The following is an 18606-nucleotide window of genomic DNA, read 5'->3' as shown; positions in this document are numbered from 1 at the left end:
GATTTCCATGTATAATTGGAGTTTTCATATTCTCTTGTTTTATCCTTGTGCCTTTTATTATAAACATTACTATTTATTTTGTTACAAACTAACAAGGAAAAAATTCAGTCCTTACAACTTTGAGTCTGACATTTTTATTTCACAGAAAATATTGGGGATTGAATCCAGAGGTATTCCACCTCCAAGCTTCAGTCCTTTCTAATTTTTTTTATGTTTTTATTTTTATTCATCTATTTATTTTTTGGTGGTATTGGGGATGGAACCCTTCTACCTCCAGGCTACACTCCCAGACCTATTTTATATTTTTATTTGGAAACAGGGTCTCTTAAGCCAGTGTTGCTGGCTTCGAACCTGTGCGATCCTCCTGTCTCCGCCTCCCAAGTGCGGGGATTACAAGCGTGCGCCACCACGCCCGGCTAATTTTTTATTTTTGAAACAGGGTTTCCATAAGGTGCTGAGAGTTTCTCTGTAAATTGCTAAGGCTGGCCTCGAACCTGTGATCCTTCTGTCTCAGCCTCCCAACTGTTTTGACCAAACTTTTCATAGTATGTTAAGAAAATTATAGTTACATTATAAGTCAGTTTGTGTGCACTGCCAGTGGGATTATGTTGGCCCTGAAATTCCTGCCACTTTGTTATTTTGTTGCTGAATCTCTGGTACCCAGGGTTGGACATTGAAACTATAGTAAATACTCCAGGATAGACCAAGGAAAGGTGTCAGAAATGTGTTTGCGTCTCTGCAAGCCATGCCCATAAAGAACAATGAAACTTTATGGTATTAAAATGAAATTAAGGCTTTTATCCTTACAGTGGGTGTTTACGTCAAATTAAATTCTTCCCTATAATTATTTTTAAATGATCATTTATAATAATTTATTTATGGCGGATTTTTGTTTCCTGGTGGTGCAAACCATGCCGTGGTTCCTTGGAAAGAGTGATTCATGCAATTAGACTATACAAATCGAATCCAATTGCCCTTGTTTACAAATCAGGGAGATGAAGCTGTCGGATACTGGATACGTTTCCTTGGGTTTCCAGTATGTGTGGAAGAGGGGCATATATATTTGGGCCTCATGGTTTTTCCATATAAACTATGTACCCCTAAGAAAGGGGAGGAATCAATCCATTTTAGAGCATCCGGAGACATTTTAATACTAATTGACAGCTGAGAGGTAGGTTAAGATGTTGAACTGGTCTTGTTCTAATGGGAACCTAGCATTCAGACAGTCTTGGTCTTAAAAGGTCTTTGCCAGCTGGGCATGGTGGCATGCACCTATAATCCAAGTACTTGGTAGGCTGAGACAAAAGGGTCGCAGGTTTGAGGATAGCCTCTGCAAGTTGCGAGAATCTCATCAATCTAGCAAGAACCTCTTTCCAAATAAAAATATTTTAGATGTCTATCTTCTGTATTTCTATCTTTTTAATAAACTTCTTTAAATCTTCAAAAAAATATTATAGAGCTGGAGATATAGGTTGGAGGTAGAATGCCCATGGGCTTAATACTTAGTACCACAAAATGAATGAATGAATGAATGAATGAATGAATGAATAAATAAATAAATAAATAAATAAATAAATGTATTTGCCAACTTAAATTTAAGTACAGGCAATGAATTATCCCCCCCTCAAAAGAAAGACCCATCTGTGCCAGTATTCTGTGATTCCATATAGAAAAGATATGAGTTAAAACTTTCATACAGCTGCAGAATGAACATTTACACACACACACACACACACACACACACACACACACACACACTCCAAACAGAGCCCAATAACGCAAATCTTCAGAATCAGTGACATAACGTTTAACCTTGATTTTAATAACATCTCCCAAAACTGCTCCCCGGTAATTTGGGGCAAATTGTTTTCAAGCTGAAATCACACCAGTGAGCATGTGAGAGGAGTTGAGGAACAAAAATTAAGTGTTTTTTTATTTTTTATTTTTTACTGAAGATCACACCACTGTTCCTAAGCGGCATCTCCACTGTATCCAGAGGCTTTCCCAGCCTACCAGGGAACATCTGGAGGCTCTTGCCTGTCTTGGGAAGCTGGCAGCGACTTCCAGTTTACGAGGTCTTACATACACTTTGGGCTTTCTAGACGCTTCGACAGGTGATAGGACATAAGCAATATTTTCTCTATAAGTAACGTTATCATGAAATCAGCCACAATCCATTGAATGTTTTGATTCACGGTAACTTGGAGAAACTTTGCCCTTGTCTGAAGTAGAAGCCTTTTAACATCCAGAAGAAGGGCTCAACAAGCCTCAGAGTAGGAGTGGAAGTTGATTAGCATACTGTGGTTGTATGAAAACTATCGTACCATCAGAGCCTCTGTCCTGGTAAAGCTTGCCTTTCGTTTCTTCTTCACATTTGCATGCTAGTAGATTGTATCACCGAGCAAATGCCTCAAACTCTTGAACACCTGGAAAGTCTCTTTTAGACTCCGTCTGGTGTTTAGAAAGCCTTAGCCAGACGTGATTCCAAATACAATCGCGCACATCAGGGGAGGGAAATCTTGCCTGCAGGTCGAGTGTCGGCAAAGTCGTCCATGGTGCCGCTCCTTGTAGAAACAGCCTCAGAGACCCGCGTATCTGCCCCGGTGGATTTGCCCCCTACCCAAGGTTCCGATTTGGGGGTGTTGAAGCCCATTTGTTTGTTAATAATTTCTCTCTGAACTTCACGGGTTTAGAGAAGAGTTCTTTGGATTCAGTGGCCATCTCCTCTGATTGAAGCATAGACTCGCAGCAGATTTTGAGGGTGTGGTAAGAGCGACACTGCGCCCTGTTCTTTTTGTTCTGCACACAGAGCTAGTTGCAAAGATCCCACAGTGTAAGTCAATATGTCCTGAAATCTCTCTTCTCACATGTATGTCCCCACACACTAGGATCAGGAACAGCGCTTTAAGGCATAGAGTCATGGATTCATTTTTTGGGGTACTTTTAAATAAAGTAATAAGGAAATAGTTGCCCTCTTACAAGTAGTCATTGTTTTAAAAATTAAAACATTTGCCGGGCGTGGTGGCGCACACTTGTAATCCCCGCCCTTGGGAGGCAGAAACAGGAGGATCGCACAGGTTCGAAGCCAGCTGTGCTGGCTTAAGAGACCCTGTTTCCAAATAAAAATATAAAAATAGGTCTGGGAGTGTAGCCCGGAGGTAGAAGGGCTTCCAGGAACCCCAGTACCACCCCCCCCCAAATTTTTTTCTCTTGTCTTGACCTTGAAACTGTATAAGGTAGGGGCTGAATCTCCTCTCCTGGTCTCAAGGCCACACTCCTCCGTGAGCACCAGCTTCTCTGACTGCTGATAGCCTGCTCGTCTTTGGTCATACAGCTGTCCCCCTTTACTACTGTGGCCGTCTCCATCAATAACTATTTACTGAATCACGAAGGCAAGGAAGAACAATTTTCTTTCTTTCTTTTTTTTTTTTCAGGGGGGTGCTACTGGGGGTGGAACCCAGGGGCTTTTCTACCTCCAGGCTGTACTCCCAGACCTATTTTATATTTTATTTGGAAACAGGGTCTCACTAAGTTGCTGCGAGCCTCCCTAAGTAGCTGAGGCTGGCTTCGAACCTGCGCGATCCTCCTGTCTCAGCCTCCCAAGCGCAGGGATTACAAGCATGCGCCACCACGCCTGGCAGGAAGAACAATTTTCTAATAATACAATTTCATAATCCTGAAATGTGTGCTAATTTTCCTTTCACGGACAAAAACTGTATCAAGACTTTTGTCTATAATATAACTCGTTGTTTGGGTTCACTGAAACATATTTGTGTGTGTGTGTGTGTGTGTGTGTGTGTGTGTGTGTGTGTAGTACTGGGTATTGAACACAGGGGCATTCTACCTGCAAGCTAGCCCCCAACCCTATTTTTTATCCTTTTTATTTTTGAAACAGGGTCTCACCAAGTTGCAGAGGGCCTCACTAAGTAGCTGAGGCTGGCCATGAACCTGGGTCCTCCTGTCTCAGCCTCCACCACGCCCGGCTCATTTATGATTTCTTGATTGAAAGCTATTCTAAGAAGCACTGAGGTGTCGTGTGGTATGTGTGTGTGTGTGGGGGGGGGACTACTTTTTAGTCAGATGGTTGTAGTCTGTTTTTTATTATTGTCTTCCATTAATGAAATGTGGAATTTAAAGTTTGAAAATTAATCAGCAAATATGGTGACTTTTGACTTTGCCCACCAGCAGCTGGAATGGTTTTCCCAATAGTGGTTTTGAACCTGCAAGTGGTTTGGGATCCATGCTACCCTGTGGTATAGAACCTGACTTTGAATTGGCCTGGTTGACTGCAAATCCCAGCCGGACCCCTGCAGGCTGCAGGGGTCCATGAGCATGAAGGGAGAGAGAGAGAATATATATGTAGGGATGTGTGTATGTAATATATATAAAACATATATATCACAAATATTAATATATAATGCATAACATATATATTTATATTATATAAATTAAATATATTCATGTTATGTAAACCATACACACAGTACCTGGTGCACACCTAACATGACTCTTTTTTTAAAAACAAATTCCAGGCTGGCTGTGGTGGCGCATACCTGTAATCCCAGGATCTGAGAGGTTAAAACTGGGACTGCAGGTTCGAGGCTAGCCCTAGCAACTTAGGGAGACGCTCAGTACCTTAGATCTGTTTTAAAATAAAAAATTAAATGATTGGGGTGTAGCTCAGATTTAGATTGCCTCTGGAGTCAATCCCCTGTACCAAAAACAGGAGAGAAAAATCCAAATTCCAAATAAATACATTAGCCGGGCGTGGTGGCGCACGCTTGTAATCCCCGCGCTTGGGAGGCAGAGACCGGAGGATCGCGAAGGTTCGAAGGCAGCCGCGCTGGCTTAAGAGACCCTGTTTCCAAATAAAAATATAAAATAGGTCTGAGAGTGTAGCCCGGAGGTAGAAGGGCTTCCAGGAACCCCAGTACCACAAACAAACAAACAAATAAATACGTTAGTTTTGATAAATAATGAGAGTTGGGAAAGGGTGTGTATGTGTTTTTCTAGCTGCCAGGAAGAATAGGTAAATGACCAAAATTAACAAGTCACAAAACAACAGTGTGTGTTTTTTGTTTGTTTGTTTCTTTGCTTGTTTTGTTTTTGTTTTTATTTTCAATGGGGTTTAGCTTCATTCCAGAGTTCATTTTAAATTAAATTTGGCTTTTCAATGAGAGCTCAATTTTGCATGTAAGTACCAAACATCTGGTTTACTTTTTGTTTGAAAATGATACGGCTGAAGTTCAGTACAGAAGTCTATTGTGTAATTAAGGAAAGACAGTTTGAAATTTTATAAATTAAGTTCTATTTAAATGGAATGTTGGAATTATTCCAGAGAAGAGACCATACTCTCTAGGAGTAGGACAGACCGTTTATTTTTTTTGTTTTTTTTTTTAATGCTGTAACAGGTCAAATGTAGAACTTCCACGTATTCACCTTCTTCAGAAAGCGTGAAAAATGACAAATTTCACAAGTGGAAGTTAGAGTTGACCCAAGGCAGTTTTAGATTGTTGAGCCTTCAAATTTTATTCATGGGATGTTTTTAGAGACATTCTGTGGCTTGTTCACTCCACTTAATTCTGGCAGGCCTTCTGCATGACTCGCAGATGGACATTCTGATACTTCCAAACTTCCTCTTGTGCAAAATACAGCTGAGGTAGCCTTGGAAGAAAATGACATTTCTGGTGGGTCCTTTGAAACTGTAGATTATATTTTTATTTTTATTTTTATTTATTTATTTATTCATTTATTTTGGTGGTGGTGCTGGAGTTCCTGGAAGCCCTTCTATCTCTGGGCTACACTCCCAGACCTATTTTTTATTTTTGGAAACAGGGTCTCTTAAGCCAGCGCGGCTGGCTTCGAACCTGCGCGATCCTCCTGTCTCTGCCTCCCAAGCGCGGGGATTACAAGCATGCGCCACCATGCCCGGCGTAGATTATATTTTTAAAACATTGAAAGGAAGAATAAATCAAAGAGGACCAATATAACTCTCCTACGGATATAGCACCATCAGCATTAGTTTAAAAACCAAATAGTTTAAATGCCATAAATTACTGACTGGCTAAAATAGCCTTGATATTTTATATGTATAGTTTTGGGTGGAGAAACCTTAATGTAAACCGTAGCTAGTTTATCAGAGACTATCAGGCCGTTGTGTGGCTTCTATGTAGGAGTCCCTAATGAGCCCGCGCCTTGGGATTCGTCCTCACTAATGCCAGAGTCCATCCCCCGCTGCAGTTCAATGATTCTATAATCTTGTGCAATTTACTGAGATACATTTTGATAAAAGCTTAAGAAAAGCAACAGTAGGCTGTTTGTGAAGACATTAGGATTTTTACGATACCAGCTTCTGCATCTTCCCCAGTGTTTTAAAAGACTTGGCAGTAAGCCGGGCGTGGTGGCGCACGCTTGTAATCCCCACACTTGGGAGGCTGAGACAGGAGGATCGCCCGGGTTCGAAGCCAGCCTCAGCTACTCAGTGAGGCTTCCAGCAACTTAGTGAGACCCTGTTTCCAAATAAAATATAAAAAAGGTCTGGAAGTATAGCCCGGAGGTAGAAAGCCTCTGGGTTCCACCCCCAGTACCACCAAAAAAATAAACAAACAAACAAACAAACAAATAAATATAAAAGACTTGGCAGTTACTGTCTAGTTCCCTTTGAAATTGAGGATCAGCCAGAAATACGATGGATTTGGACTGTTTTTCCCTGGGTCTTATCACTTTGATGCCACATTATTAATTTATTCGACAATTCAAGCTTACCCAAACCGTCACTGCCATTGTTCCGTTCCATCTACAGTAGCAGCAAAGCAGCGAGGGCTGTGCTCGTACCTCCGGGTGCCCCACGACGGACCCTAGCTCCTCTCTACTTTGCAGTCCTCTTGCTACAGCCCTGTTGGTTTAGGTGAGATACGACACCCGTAACTGAATATTAAGGAACAAGATAGCTGAAGATGATTAATTGGAACACAGATCACAGCTCAATATTTATTGAGCATCTCCATATTGCCAGTGTGCTAGGAGTTTTACAGAAGTCACCCAGATACTGTATTCTAATTCTCTGCAGTCATCATCTTTAAGATACCACTCATCCCTATGTATTACGCTATTTTACACTCCAGTGATCACAGTGATACATTATCGTTTCGGGTACATGTTAGATTGTGTCTAGTGTAGTATTTTTTGATGATGGTGGACAAAATATTAATCAGGGATCTTTTCAAAAATCCCGGAAATTGGTGTCCCCTAGACAGTTCATGATATTTATCCAACAGGTGTCCCCCTGGATCTGATGGATCTCTGGCTCAGTGCGCGTGTGTGTTTCTTGACACGCTAATTCTAACTTGAGTTACACATGTGGAAATGAGTAAAAAAATGTCCCAATTTCTCTGGTTTTCACTTCTTTCCTCATTCTCCTTATTCAGGTTTTAAGTGAACTTTGTCGCATCTTTCAATTTTTAGAAGGATTTAGCATTTGAAAACAAGCTAGTCCCACAGTGGAGGGCCAAAAAATAAAAAATCTCCATAGGAAAAGTGACTATTTCTGAGAACCGACGATAACTTGAGCCTCTTTCTCATGGCCCTCTGTTTTCTAGAGACTTCCATTCCTATCGTCATATCTTAGGAAAGTTTTTGTAATTTTCAGACCTCCCGTATATAAGGAAGCTATTGGCTCTGAAATTTCCAGTGTTTGGTGTGGTTGGAGACAATGTCGATTAGCGGTATCAGGGTGAGCTCTTCCTGGCATCCACAGCATTCCTGGGCATAAAGACAGCGGCACTTGAGATGCGCTATCTACACCTGGAAGAGGAGACCCCGGGCTCTCCACTTGTATCAAGTCAGAAATGCTGCTATGTGAACTGTTTCTTATATCTTGGCTTATTCTCATAAAGACAAACTTTAAGGCTGGCTCTGAATTCACCTGGAAGTCTTTGATGGTTTGGAAATGCTGTTTAATGTTTGCTGGGATTTGTTGTCATTAGGCTTTGAGAGAATGACGTGGCCAGAGATCTTTGTAGTTGAAGTCGTGTCCTGATGGAGATCTCAGGAGGTTTCTTTAGGAAGGACAAAGGCCCGATGGCTTCCACTGTTGGAGGAATCCAGACAGATGTTTTCTAGGTCTTACAGAATGTGAGGGATACAGAAGATTGGGCGAATTCTCCTGTCAAGATTATTTTTATTGGTGCAGTGTCGTCTCACATTGTAATATAGTTTTTAGTGATAGTAACAGACATGCAAACCTCGTTGCCAGCATTGGCACCATTGGTAGTGTAGTACAGACCTTGGCCTGGCCCAGAGCTTGTGTGATGGCAACTTTGAGTTGCAGACATATTGATCCAGACGAATTCCCACTTTAAAACTCTTCTTTCAGCCAGGCGTAGGGGCACATACTTGTAATCCCAGCATTTGGGAGGCTGAACCACAGGAGGATCATGGTTCGCAGACAGCCTCTGCTACTTAGTGAGGCCCTTTGGAACACCCTGTTTCAAAATAAAGAATAAAAAAATAGGGATGGCGGTGTCGCTTGGAGGTAAAATGCCCCTGGGTTCCATTCCCAGTACCACAAAAACAACAACAACAACAAAATTGGTCTTTTTTTTTTTGGTGGTACTGGGGTTCCTGGAAACCCTTTTACCTCCGGACTACACTCCCAGACCTATTTTATTTTTGGAAACAGGGTCTCTAACACCAGCGCGGCTGGCTTCAAACTTGCGTGATACTCCTGTCTCTGCCTCCCAAGCGCGGGGATTACAAGTGTGTGTCACCACGCCCGGCAGAATTGGTCTTTTACCTGGGTGTGTTGGCACATGCTTGTAATCCCAGTACATGGGAGATGGAGACGGGAGATTTGCAGGTTTGTGGCCAGCCTCAGCTCCTTGGTGAGGCCCCCAAATAAACAAACAACAACAAAACAACCCCTTTCACTTTGTTATTAATGTATTCAGGCTTTGGCACATGGTCAGTTTTTGCTTGTCTGCCCTTCTCCACTCAGGAATTATGGTGATGGCCGAGCGCCTTTTGCATATACACCCCTCTCACTATAAACTACATTGCGATGTGAGACTAGAATGCACCAATAAATATATAAAAAGAGGCAAAATAAAGCACACACACAAAAGTTATGGTGATGGGAAAGACAAAGAGATTCTTTGATTATCCATTTTACCACCTATATCTGAATCGTTTTGCAGTATAGTCGTCCCTTTTTACCCCGTGGAGTATACATTCCAAGACCCTCAGTAACTGCCTGAGAATATATGGGCTAGTCGGGCGTGGTGGCGCACACTCATAATCCCCGTGCTTGGGAGGCGGAGACAGGAGGATCGCGCAGGTTCGGAGCCAGCCTCACTGGCTTAAGAGACCCTGTTTCCAAATAAAATATAAAATAGGTCTGGGAGTGTAGCCCGGAGGTAGAAGGGCTTCCAGGAACCCCAGTACCACAAAATAAATAAATAAATAAATAAATAAATAAATAAATAAATAATATATGGGCTATTTTTTCCTATATGCATATACCTATAATAAAGTTTAATTATGTATTAACCACAGTAAGAGATTGACAATGATAACAATAGGATAATGATTACAATATGCTGTAATAAAAGGGCTTTTACACTTTTGAATTTTTCTGGAATTTTCTATTCAGTATTTTCAGACCATGCTTGACTGAGAGTAACTGAAACCACAGATGAGGGGAAATGACTACATCTTCAGAGCTTTGCATTCTTAATGGTTTGCCCTCTATAGCCATTACACAGTGTTTGGAAATTGGTAGGAAGATAGAGTCTAGGAAAGCTTATGCAGCCTTCACAAGGCTCAATAGTTTATAGTAGAATACTTTACCATAAATGCTATAGGGCCAACACTTTACCATAAATGCTATAGGGATAGGATCTAATCTTCCTGTTCCTTATTGGAAAATTTGAGTGTAGAACTTAGATGTATCTTTATTTCCTTTGCTATTGGAAAAGCATTTTCAGTTTCCTTTATGTCTTGATGGTCCCTTTATTTATTTATTTATTTATTTATTTATTATTTTTATTTATTTTTTATTTATTTTTTATTTTTTGGTGGTACTGGGGTTCCTGGAAGCCCTTCTCCAGGCTACACTGCTAGACCTATTTTCTTTTTCTTATTTTTGGAAACAGGGTCTCTTAAGCCAGCGAGGCTGGCTTTGAACCAGTGCGATCCTCCTGTCTCCACCTCCCAAGCGCGGGGATGACAAGCGTGCGCCACCACGCCCGACTTGATGGTCCCTTTAAACAGTTAGAAATACAGAAATAGGTTTGCTGAATACGTCTGCCATTGTCCCTGGGGGAGTGACCGGCCCTGGGGTGAGCTGCTCTCGGGGGCCTGAAGTGGCAGAAATTGTGGCTTTTCTATCACTCCCCCTCTGGCTCAGTGATGAATTTCTTCTCAAATATTGACTAGAACGTATTAGTGTATTCAAAGTCATTGTTACCATCTCCTACCTTGTGTAATCTATATTTCCCTCCGAGAGATTAAGTGTAGAACTTCCTGTTCACAGTACATCCCATGCACTGTTTTTGTAGTGTACTTCAAGAGATTCTTAAATTTCTTTACTTTTTAAGCCAGGCCTGTGGTGCACACCTGTAATGACTCCAGTATTTGGGAGGCAGAGACAGGAGGTCCCCAGGTTTGAGGCCAGAGTGCAGTAACTTAGCGAGACCCTTTCTCAAAATAACAAGTAAAATAGGGCCGAGGTGTAGCTCAGAGGTAGAACACCCTTGGGTTCAATTTGTGGTACCACACAGGCACACACAAAATATCAAAATATATGTATTTTTTAAACTTTTTCAACCTCTTTTTTTTCTTGCTACATCTGAGGATACGTGTCCGACAAAAACAGTTGGTGAACAGTTAGAGACATAAGGCTTGACACTGGGGAAAGGGGATCAGTCCAACAAGATGAAGAATATGAAAAAACGTGTTTTGGGCAACGACAGACACCACGCTGGACCATATCCTCCATCCCCACCTTTTGATGACATCTTAGACATACCTTGACTCCTTCAGCCTGAGCCGGCTTGTCACCTTTGCCTCGGCGCTGTGATGTCTTGGTGAATTAAAGCTCTTTTACTCCTTCCTGATGAAAATATTAGCAATTTCAGGTTTGTGACGGGTGGATCCATTCAGCTCTAAGGGGACCTTTCAATGATGGGCAACGCGACATTTCATCTGAGGCATGCGGCGTCCGTGACAGCCTGAGAGATTGGGATCCTGTCGTGATTTTATTTCATTATGAGCCTACACTGGTATTATTTAATGCAACCGAGTTTTGAATGCGGGTAGAGAGCGCGGCTAAGGTCATGGTCTGAAAGGGCTTTGATGTCCTGCAGAAGCCTGATTTTGCCCTAATATGCATGAAGAGCTTGTGCGGTATGGCTCTTAGGCGATGAATATTTGTTCCTGTGGGTTACAATAGCAGACATAACCGGTGAGTGATGGGAAATGCCGGGCAGAATATGGATTTGGAGGAAAAAGGGGAAGAACTAGTATGAAAAAATTAGCCATGGAAACCCATAAATACGTGGCCAAGGATATTCCTGCAAATGTCTCAGCTGAGTTTTCCAGGAGTGACCAACACGTGTGCAGATCCTGCAAGTGGAGATTTTCTGATTTTTTTTTTTTTTTTTTTGGTGGTACTGGGGTGGAACCCAGAGGCTTTCTACCTCCAGGCTATATTCCCAGACCTATTTTATACTTTATTTGGAAACAGGGTCTCACTGAGTTGCTGAGAGCCTCACTAAGTAGCTGAGGCTGGCTTCGAACCTGCGCGATCCTCCTGACTCAGCCTCCCAAGCGTGGGGATTACAAGCCTGCGCCAACACTTCCGGCTCTTCTTATAGATTTTAACCTGGTTTCTCCCGACATGGAAATTTCTACTGTCTCCTTAGTTCTTGAACTTTTGAGAAGATGCTCAAAAGATGATTATCTGCTTGTCTTTTGCGTGTGTGTCTATATGTTTTGTTGTTGTTGTTGTTTGTTTGTTTGCATTATTGAAGATTGAACTCAGAGGGATTCTAGCTTTGAGCTGCACTCCTATCCTTTTTTAGTTTTTATTTGAACATAGGATCTCCTAAGTTGCTGAGCGCCTTGCTAATTGCCAAGCCTGGCCTTTAACCTGAGATCTTCCTGTCTTTGCCTCCCAAGTACTGGGATTACAGGTGTGCACCACAATACACAGCTTGTGCCTGTCCTTTTGACCATCCATAGCTAGATGCATATTGGTTCTTAGGGTCACTACCTGAGTACAGTCTTCGGTAGCCTGAATTAATGAGATGGCTTGCTGTTCATTTTGTTGGCACGTGCCAGGAGAAAACAACTGCTAATCTCAGTGATGTCTTAATGCACCTGTAGGTTTCTTAGCACTCTCCACTTGCAGTTTGACTGTCTTACCGCTTGTCTAGAGGCTGTGGACAGCCCATGAACTCCACGGAGAACAGAAACAGCCCCTCTCCATTACTGTGGAGAGGAAAGGAAGGGCCCATCGGTATGCTAGTTATGCTGGGTGGTGGGAGCTCTGGGCTGGGGATGGTTGAAGAGAGACCCTAAAAGAGGCAGAACCAAAAGCCCAGGGACCAAGGAAGTGGACCTGTTCCAAGAGGAGGGAGAGAGGGGCATGGAAACAGTCAAGACAGCACGTAGGACCCAACTGCAGTGGCGAGTCACAGAGCAGACCAGAGCGAGAGCGAGGGATTGGGAGGTCGGCGTGGAATCAATGAGAAGTTTCCATCTGTTCCGTTGCCAGCTTCATGCCGAGGGAGGTCATGGCAATTACGAGAGCTCATATAGGGGATAGAAGTGATTAACCACTCAGATACTCAGCCCTGAAGAGTTGCTTTGTGAACACCTACGGACGTAGGGCATCGCGTGGAGATCTGAACCGAGTGGCCGGGAGAAATGGCTTGAGATGCTGGGGTACCGAAATGGCTCGAAGCTGCCAAGAAGGGACGGACACGGAAGAGCAAGACGAAGTCTCCCATTTGTCTCCTTTTGCCCCCCGCCTTCCTAGAGGTAGAGGCACGCTAGAATCGCATAAACGTGTGCTCTTTCTGCGTACTCAGCCCCGCTGGGCGCGGGCGGTGGAGGTGCCGAGGCAGGGGGCTCCTGGGGCTCGGGGTATTTCATTTTCACTACCCCCCACACGGCTTGCCCTCATGTTTTTGTAGCAGGGCCAAGTTTCTGGGTTGCAGCTGCCACAGGAACAAGTTGGAACATTCCTCTAGTTTCAGATTTGACCACTGGGTCTTGACTGCTTCCTCCACCTTTATTGGTCCCCTCCTTTGGTGACCTCTTTTTCCTTCTCTAGGTGGTCAGTGTCAGCCAGTCCCAACATGGGCCTCAGTCTTAACTGAGGATGAAGTTCTCAAGCATCTCCTTCCTAAGTAGGGCAAATCCTGAAAATGCCTGTTTCTAAATATATTCACTCAAATCTTCCGCCCATCTGCAAAGAAATAGCTCACGGAGCCTTGTGTTCAGGCAGGCACTGTGTCTTGAGCTAGGCCAAGAAGTCCTGGACCTCCCTGCTTAGTGAAGACAGACTAGAGACTTGAGTTGGCTGAGCGCTGTGCAGATGGGCCAGTGGCCGGGTGGTACAAAGGGTAGCCGAAGCAGGGCAGGTATTGATGGGTCCCTGGTGGAGCCCACTGGGAAATGGTGGGTGGCCTGATGGCGGGTCTGCTGTAGAAGAAGGAGGCTGCCGGGCTGGTGATAGGTGAGAGTGGGTGAGAGGAGGAAAGGACAGTGTGCCCAGGCCAGGTGGGACCATGCCAGCAGGTGAAGAGTTTTTCCTTTACTAGAGCTGCAGAAGTCTTTCTGTTTGGTAACATGACCGTCCTGTGCTTGTCAAATCTATTTGTTGAGAACCCTTTAATGGGGTAGAGTAGAGGCTCATTTTAGAGTTTTGTTGTTTTGAACAGGAAAACAGGAAGGCTTTTCTATTTTTGTGTGGTGCTAGGGGTTGAACCCAGGAGCATTCTACCTCTGCCTGACAGCCCCAGCCCCATTTTATTCTTTATTTTGAAACAGGGTCTTGCTAAGTTGCAGAGGGCCTCACTAAGTAGCTGAGGCTGGCCGTGAACCTGCGATCCTCCTGTGTCAGCCTCCCACGTACTGGGATTACAAGCACGCGTCGCCACTCCCCAGCTCACAGGAAGACATTTTAACGTGTCACTGGTTCTGTTACTGTGTGATTCTTGGTCGGGACTTAATCACATGGCCTGTGGCCATTTTGATTCTTTGGTTTAATTTGATTGCAATTGAATTATGATCAATGCTGTCTTCTCATTTTGCCTGTTCTCAGCACCTCAGAAAGGGGGGAAAGCTGGTGCATTTTATTATGTCTTTAACTTAAAATATTATTGCATAATGAGTTAAAAATTTGTACACCTTAACCCTTAATGTGAAACTTTGGTACAAATGAGTACATTTCCTGGTTTTACTTTTGTTACAAATACTGGCTAATGTGAATGTTCATCTGCCACTGGCTGTTTATGGAGAGTGAATTTCAGGAGGTTTATGTTCTAGTGAAGTTGAAGTTGCTCTTTGTAGGGAGGCAGCTACAAAATGCAGGCATCCCCTTCCTGGGACTGAGACTGGAGCTCTCTAAAAGCTTTGTTAGTATCAGAGGGGCTTTATCATAGGGAAAGAATAGGGCATTTTTCCATAAAAATAAAAATGCCGTTCAATGCCCCCCCAACACGCAGACTCCCCTCTTCCAATAATAAAACTTTGGTGCTTAATCAGGGTTCCAGATGTTTGTATGTATTTATTTATTCAGATATTTATAGTGTCTCTGTCGAGCAGTTTGCCTCCCTGGGTGCATTCCAGAAATTTTAAAAACATACATGGCAAAGCCACAAAGATCAAAGACCTGTGTCTTATGAACTCTCTGCGGCACGTTGGGCCAGTCCCTAAAACAATTTATATTAGAAGAACAGAATGAAAGTGCTCACTGTCCAAGTTTTGAGGAAGGTTCTAGATGGGAACAGGAGGCTTTGGCCAGACCTTGACGGTCCTGTCCAAATAGGAGTTCATCCTGTCTGCTGAGAGGGACATTCATCAGGAAACTTTGGCAGCACAGGGCTTCCCTTAATTCACAATCACCCCTTAACTGTATTTCCACATTTCATTTTTTAGGTCTCTGCTGTTTCTTCTTTTAAAATACAGGAGTTAAGACCAGGTGTGGTGGTGCACGCTCATAATCCCAGTACTTGGGAGGCTGAGACAGGAGTATTGGTTCGAAGTAAGTCTCAACTACTTACTGAAGCTGTCAGCAACTTAGTGAGACCCTGTTTCCAAATAAAGTAGAAAATAGGTATGGGAGTGTAGCCTGAAGGAAAAAAGCCTTTGGGTATCATCCCCAGCACCACACACAAAAAATAAATAAATAAAATAAGACACAGGAGTTAATTATTTCTCCGTCTTCTCTCATATTCTACCAAGTAGGGTTTTAGAATGCTTAGATTGCTTTTGAGATTATGAGTTCATCATCGTCATCAATTTTTTTTTTTTTTGGTGGTACTGGGGTGGAACCCAGAGGCTTTCTACCTCCAGGCTATATTCCCAGACCTATTTTATACTTTATTTGGAAACAGGGTCTCACTAAGCTGCTGAGAGCCTCACTAAGTAGCTGAGGCTGGCTTCGAATCTGTGCGATCCTCCTGTCTCAGCCTCCCAAGCGCGGGGATTACAAGCGTGCGCCACCAGGCCCGGCATAATCATCATCATCTTTAGTCCTGGGGATTGACCCAGGGGCATTCTACCTTTGAGACATACCCCCATCCCTTTTTTCTTTATTTTGAATTAGGCTCTCACTGAGTTGCTCATACTGGACTCAAACATGCTATCCTCCTGTCTTAGCCTCCCAAGCTCTAGGATTGCAGGTGTGCACCACCATAACCAACTCATTTTCTGTATTATGTTAAGAAAATATATCTACCAATGAAATGAGAAACAGTGGGACTTTTTATAATGACAAATTAATGCCTCTGAGACAAATTAATGCCTCTGAGACAAATTAATGCCTCTGAGAGAAGAATTACTCCAGAGTATTAGATGAGGCCAGATGGGGACTCAGCCAGGGGCAGAACCATGCAGAAACCTTCTCCTGTTCTGAGTAAGAGAGTCTCAGTGGAGACAGCCTTTTGGAATGAGGTTCCACCTGAATGTCTTAAAAACAGAAAGTTGAATTCAAGGGCATTCTACCTCTCAGCTACACCCCCAGCCCTATTATTTTATTTTTAATTTTGAAATGGGGTCTCACTAAGTTACTGAGGGCCTCACTGTGTTGCCGAAGCTGGCCTTAAACCTGTGATCCTCCTGTTTCAGCCTCCAAAGTACTGGGATTGCAGGAATGCTACACCATGCCTGGCTTATTGGATATTTTCTTGCTTCAACTCTGTATACAGCAGATCTTTTCTGGCTGGGAGTCAGGGCTGGGGACAGGGCAGGCAGGTGTAGTAAGTGAGAATCTTGAAAAGAAACTGGCTCAGGCCACCCTCACACCCACCCTCTGTGATACCTAGAATATTCAGCACAGCAAAGAATGGCAAGTAAAACACTGAATCTATGTTTCTTCATTCCTGGCCCTTTTCCTGGTCTCGAGAAGTATGGGGAGCTTTCTGTGTGAGGCGGGCACCGCTTGGCAATAGCAGCGCATACTTCTAGTGGAGGACAGGGTTAACCTGGCAACCCCTAAGGGGTAGCAGGCGGGGCATTTGTCAGCTGTGCTCCCGGGCACTGCTTGTGACCTGTGACATTGGAAGGCTCTTGGTTCTCCTTCCCATTCACCTTCCCCCCATTAGGTGAAAGAGGAGAAAGGAGTTGCTCTCAAGGCCAGAAAGGTGAGCTCTCAGGGCTGTAGAATTCATAGGAAGAGGAATTCTAAGAGTGAGATGCTACTTTCCATGTAGTCTAATCTATTGTTTATAGTTTGCATTGATGCCTTCACTTCAGTGATTGTATCCTTTCACTCTGGTGTGAAAGCAGATGAACTCTGAGAAATCCAGCCTTGGTCCACCAGGGAATTGAAGAAGACAATTCAGCTCAGGCTCTCTGCCAGATCTTACTGGGAATGCCCTTGGAAAGACTACTGTTAGCCCAAACCAGAGCTACTCAGCAAATTTCTTTCTTTTTTCGTTTTTTACTTCTCTTTTTCTTTCTTTTTAATTTTTTTTATTGGTGCATTGTAGTCATACATCTTAATAGGGTACAAGATAGTAGAGGCATACATGCACACATCACTTATTTAACCCTTCCCCAGTTCCAACCCCATCTCTTCCTTCCCATGTTTGGCTTAGTGACTGATTTTCATATGTTTGTGAATGTATATCATGCACATTAGGGAATTTTCCTCTTCCCTCCTCCCATCCTCTTCAGTTAGGTTACCTTATTTGTTCATCTTCTTCATCTAGAGTTCCATCTGTGACACATTTTCTCCCTAGCTTCTGCATATTAGGAAGAGCATCTGGTTTTTAACTTTTTGTCACTGACTAATCTCATGTTTGCATTTGTTGCCTTTAATATTCTTTTCTTGGCTTCTACATTAGTCAGTTTGATTATTATGTGGCTTCGTGAACCTTTTCTCTGCTTGTCTAAAGGGGGTTCTTTAAGTTTCCTGTACCTGTGTATCAACCTCTTTTTCTATTTTTGGATAATTTTCTGATACTACTTTTTTGAAAAGATTGTTGATCCCTTTGGTTTCACCTTCTATGCCTATTATTTTTAGGTTAGCTCTTTTAAGATGGGCCCATATCTCTTTGAACAACAGCATTATGTCCAATTCATGCAGTTGAATTGCTTTTTCTAAATTATATACTGTGCATTCATTTTTGGAATGGTTATCTTCTAAGAGTGGGATCCTATTTTCCATGTGATCTAATCTATTGTTTATAGTTTGTATTGATGCCTTCACTTCAATGATTGTATCCTTCGCTTCCTTCAGAGCTTCTTTCTGATTCCTATTCAGGGTGTCAGATTGTTTACTTGTTCCTTTATTTATTTCAGGCTCTCAAAATTCTTTTTGGAAAACCTGTATCATTTCTACTGTTAAATTTCTGATTTGTCCTGGCAATCACTGCAATTCTGTGTTGTCGGGTTCTGTTTTTTGAGAGTTGTGGGAATTCATTGATTTCTTGCTATTGCTCCTTTTTTTTTTTTTTTTTTTTTCTTTTTTGGGTGGGTGGAACCCAGAGGCTTTCTACCTCTGGGCTATACTCCCAGACTTATATTTTATTTGTAAACAGGGTCTCAGTTGCTTGAGAGCCTCACTAAGTAGCTGAGGCTGGCTTCGAACCTGTGCGATCCTCCTGTCTCAGCCTCCCAAGTGCGGGGATTACAAGTGTGCGCCACCATACCCGGCTATTTTTATTTTTGAAACAGTTTCTCTCTCCATCAGTTGTTCCTCACCTACTTGCTGAGGCTGTCCTTGAACTTGTAATCCTCCTGTCTCAGACTTCCAAGGACTGGGATTACAGGTGTGCGCTACCACCCCTAGCTCCCAGCAGAACTTTTTCATCTCTCCAGTCTAAATGTCTGTATTCACTAAGCTTTAGCTCCTCACTACCCCTCCCTCACCTC

The 18606-nt window shown here is 43.0% G+C and overlaps 1 protein-coding gene across 3 annotated transcripts in view; it reads left to right on the top strand.

The window, feature by feature from the left end:
• ABCC4 (ATP binding cassette subfamily C member 4 (PEL blood group)) overlaps nucleotides 1-18606 on the top strand; it is a gene marked incomplete at both ends in the record, with an annotated part of 289171 nt that overhangs the window by 143522 nt on the left and 127043 nt on the right. The window lies entirely within an intron of this gene.

This window comes from Muscardinus avellanarius, assembly GCF_963383645.1.
Source record: "Muscardinus avellanarius genome assembly, chromosome: 2".
NCBI lineage: Eukaryota > Metazoa > Chordata > Mammalia > Rodentia > Gliridae > Muscardinus > Muscardinus avellanarius.
Note: the sequence above shows the minus strand (reverse complement) of the source record. Positions and strands in the feature narration are given on the sequence as shown.